This window comes from Palaemon carinicauda, chromosome 18 (genome assembly GCF_036898095.1).
Source record: "Palaemon carinicauda isolate YSFRI2023 chromosome 18, ASM3689809v2, whole genome shotgun sequence".
NCBI classification, from domain to species: domain Eukaryota; kingdom Metazoa; phylum Arthropoda; class Malacostraca; order Decapoda; family Palaemonidae; genus Palaemon; species Palaemon carinicauda.
Genome location: NC_090742.1, coordinates 37,243,068 through 37,248,067, shown reverse-complemented (window position 1 = coordinate 37,248,067; position 5,000 = coordinate 37,243,068). Strand labels below are relative to the sequence as shown.

The window sequence follows — 5,000 nt, the reverse complement described above, 5'->3', positions numbered from 1 at the left end:
GCGAACTTTATAAAACCGAACACCTGCAAAGTTATGTTTAAAATGAATTAAAAAACACGACTGCACAAAATGTGAATATTGACAACCGACCCCTCCCCCCACCCACACAACGAAGATGGATTTGGTAAAACAGAGTTTCTCACGTAATATCAAATGATATAGTTAATCAACACTTTTTTTTTCTTTTTACTTTTTCTTCGGGCCTGGGCTATTAGAACGTTGCTCATTGTATTGTCAGTTGAAACTCTCAAAAGTCAACATTAATGCAACTGAAACGTTTTACTGAAACAAACTATGGTAAGATTGTTAAGTATCAAAATCACAAAATTCTTTTGCGATCAAACATCTGATGGCTCGTTATTTAATCCTCAAATTTTTGCATGCAAATAGATTAGTGTCTTATCCACTCATAGAATTAATAAAAACCATAAGATATGTACATTTGATATTCATAGTTAATTCTTTATATACACTTTATTTAAAACTTTCAAAATCCAAAAGAAATAAAAAGTGCTGTTCATCGAATGTTCTAAGCCGCTTCATAAACTGGTTTCTTAAAATTTAACAACATTAAGAAAGTTAAATGAACTTGAATTCCTTTAGATAAAACTAGTTAGATATAGACCTTATATATTCAAGTCATGGTATCGTAATCTAGCAAATGAAGAAACTTTCGCAATATTTATGAGGATTGAAATGCCAAAAGAGTGCAAAGAAAAACCAGACGCAAATTGGTCCCGGTAACCTTTGAATCCCTAACTAAAAATAACGAAAATTATCTGCTAATTGTGACTAAAATAATTGGTTGAGTGCACAATTGGGAGAGTTTGGGAAGAGAATGGTGAGGTTAGGTGCAGAGGTAAACTTACTTCTATTACGTTAGGTTACGATAGGTACTTATCGATCCCACGAATTCGCAGTTCTGAGGAAATCGTCTCACTACGCGTCTTACAAATGGACTTAAACTTGCCAAGCAAGAGCACGTCCTACTTGCAGCCGCCATCTTGTGTGTTTACATCTGACGTCAAACGAGTTGCTTCCCGATCCAGTTGGGAAGCCAATATCTTTAGCAACATCTCGAGCTTTCCATTTTGGTTAGCTGTACAAATGTCACTGGGTGAGAATATGAATTATTGAACTACATATAAACAACAAATGTTCTCCATCGTGATTTTAACTGAGCTGACTATCAAGGACGAGCAGGGATGACTCGTAGCCAAGGATCCTTAATAAGAGTTTGGAAAACGCAAGAAAAGAAACATGTCAATTACATATATTCAATTCCAGTATTTTATTTTCATGTGCTCAAATGCAATTTATTCTCTTAGAAACTACAGCTTACCTAACTGAATATTTCATTCCAAGATAAATATTGTCTTGATACCATTTCATTTCCAAAAATATACAAGTAAGTTGGCCCATTATTTATAACAAATTACATCATTATTCGTTTAGCAATTCCCACTCAGATGTGTATATTAACTCGACACAATATTTTTTTCTTTACAAAGAAAATATATGCACAATAGATTCATTGTTCATATTCACATTACATCACAAAAGATATAGTATTGCATGTTAGATAAATATTATATAAAATAAAATACACAGCTCAACTACGGGTTTACAGTATATTGGGATTTTTTCAGCTCTTGTTCCCATTTGGCCAATGAAATGTATCTTGCTTTTAATCTGATGTAAGCACACCAATTCGTGAACTAATTGAATACATTCGTCAACTGTTTCTATTTTTGTGTTAAAACGAATGCGTTGTTTTTTATCGTTATCTTATCAGCAATGTAACAATCATTCTCTTAATTATGGTTCATAAATAAAGTGAAAGTAACATAATTAAATGTATAAACAGAAATGTGTAATGTGTGACTGGAAGTACGCATGAACCTACATATTAGGTCAATATGAATATAAATATTCTATCTTAATTATTATTATTATTATTATTATTATTATTATTATTATTATTATTATTATTATTATTACTTGCTAAGCTACAACCCACGTTAGAAAGGCAGGATGCTGTAAGACCAGGGGCCCCAACAGGGAAAATAGCCCAGTGAGGAAAGGAAAAAAAAAGAAAAAGAAAATATCTTAAGAACAGTAACATTAAAATAAATATATCCTATATAAACTACATAAACTTTTACAAAACAAGAGGAAGAGAAATTAGATAGAATAGTGTGCCCGAGTGTACCCTCAAACAAGAGAACTCTTAACCCAAGACAGTGGAAGACCATGGTACAGAGACTATGGAACTACCCAAGACTAGAGAACAATGGTTTGATTTTGGAGTGTCCTTTTCCTAGAGGAGCTGCTTACCATAGCTAAAGAGTCTTTTCTACCCTTACCAAGAATAAAGTAGCCACTAAACAATTATAGTACAGTAGTTAGCCCCTTGAAACATAATTGAGATGTATAAAGTAGTCATTACGCTGGAGGAAGAATCAGAAAAACGAGATGTAGGTCAAGCGCTTCATATATAGGTGCTTGTTTTGAAAATGAGAGAGAGAGAGAGAGAGAGAGAGAGAGAGAGAGAGAGAGAGAGAGAGAGAGAGAGAGAGAGAGAGAGAGAGAGAGAGTTCTGTTTTAAACAATTAACAAAAGAAGCACCTTTTTCTGACAATATAAATGTCAAATGATGAATGAACTCAATTCTCTCATAATGAAAACTAGAACAACTAGGGTGGCACTTAGTAGAGAATATGCCTCAGCAATGGCAAGCAGTCTTAATTTGCTCCTAACTCCATTGCGTACTTGTACATCCAGCAATAAAACCGGTGTCGCCTCGCCATACCAGACTTATATACATCATGTCCTTCTTGCCCTGAAAGGTTGAAATGTGGTCTGACCTTTAAAAAATCGAGACATCTTTAGGATGGTTCGAATGTGAGGAGGAGGATAATTACCGATATTATTCAAAGGAGTGCGAGGATTGATGATATATACTGTATATATATATATATATATATATATATATATATATATATATATACTTTATATATATATATATATATATATATATATATATACTTTATATATATATAAATATATATTTATATATATATATATATATATATATATATATGTATATATATAATATATATACAATATAATATATATACACAGTACATAAAATATATATATACATATATTATCTATTATATATATATATATCATATATACATATATATAATATATATATATATATATAATTATAAATAACAAATAAATATATATATATACATATATATATATTTATATATATACATATATTCATATAAATATATATATACATATATATATATATATTCATATATATATATATACATATATATATATATATATATATATATGAAAAAATAGAGAGGTCTTATCTCTTATTCTTCTAAGAAATGCAATCGTTTTCGAGAATAGTTATCGAAAAATATAATCACACCGATATATTTGAATTCCTTTTTACATTTCTATATGGAACATCCTTAAATATTGTGGGAACTGACAATTCCAATTAATATACGTGGGAATCATATATCCTTTGTTTGCATTATTCTAGCAGCTACTCTCTCTCTCTCTCTCTCTCTCTCTCTCTCTCTCTCTCTCTCTCTCTCTCTCTCTCTCTCTCTCTCTCTCTCTCTCTCTCTGTTATATATATATATATATATATATATATATATATATATATATATATATATATATATATATATATATATATATATATTGCCTGTAGCCAATATTTTATATTATTTGGATGTTCCCAAGGGTCACACAAGACCGCTAACTACTCTGCAAGTTGGTGTTGGAATTGTATTTCTTTCGGGTGAAGATCCCATGTATCAAAGATGCTCAGTAACCACATAAAAACAATATCAGAACGATATATGCCCGTTTTTATTGCGAGTTGGAATCATTGATATTAAATGTTATCAATAGGGGTATTACCATCATCATCATCACTTCATAAATGTTAATAAGCAAACCTCGTCAAGCCATACATTGAGATCACCCAATTGCCACCTCTCCACTATCATCTTTAACCCCCACCTGCTTATACAGTATCCTTCTACCCCTATCCCCAATGTTTGAGGTTTAAAGGTCGCACAATTAGGATAAGATCCTTCTGGTGGAAGTTTTTTAGTAAATGAAAAACAAAATACTAAGATGACAATATTTCATACAGTTTGCTTTCCAGGTGTTTAAAATTATATCAAAACTATAGATAACGAAGTAAATATGCGAAAGATTGATTGAACAAATATCGAAAGTAATGGATTTCTTGAAGAGGTTACCGGGGGAACACTCAAGGTGCTAGACATCAGGACATGAAACGGCAAATAAAATCGTAATAATACGAATACTCAATGCTAAGGAAATATTACCTTTTGCCTTGAGAAGGGTGAAGCCAGCTAGACTCGGACCTTTGAGCATTGAGCAATCGTCACCAGGGAAGGGGGTTCGCTTGGATGTGAGCGACTTGGCCAGATAATTTGATTGATTGACTTATTGATTAGGAGTTTTTTGTCATCCTGACACCTAAGGTTATTGACGCCGAACCAGATAATTTGAGTAAACAATTTGTCTTTTATACCCTACATCCTATATACCACATCATCATTATAATAATGCACCAATGAACTTACATTGCATGTCATTTCACATATTTTATTGTCACCAATCACTTCTAAAACAATATAGATTATGTTAACTGATGATGCATTTTAAATATCCAACCTTAAACTAATATAATTGATATACGTTATGATGGTGAAAATTTGATCAAATTTTCACCACTATAACATTTATATTAAAGTGTAGTTCTTAAACTCAATGTGGTCCTGAAGAAAGGTCGCCAAGTGATTCGAAACACTTGTCAACAACAAACAATAAATGGAAAAAAGTAAACGTATTTTTGCTGTTATCCTGAAAACTATCTGCAGGACGAACTGTCCGAGGAGAAGTTGTCTTCAAATTTGGACGCCGATGTC

At 31.6% G+C, this 5,000-nt stretch overlaps 1 protein-coding gene across 1 annotated transcript in view; it reads right to left on the bottom strand.

Moving 5' to 3' along the window:
• LOC137657046 (prolyl 4-hydroxylase subunit alpha-1-like) overlaps positions 1-1,116 on the bottom strand; it is a 107,769-nt gene extending 106,653 nt beyond the window's left edge. The window contains exon 1 of the mRNA XM_068391407.1: positions 870-1,116. The gene's annotated coding sequence lies outside the window, so the exon portion shown is untranslated. The remainder of the gene's footprint in view (positions 1-869) is intronic.
• Positions 1,117-5,000: the final 3,884 nt, after the last annotated feature.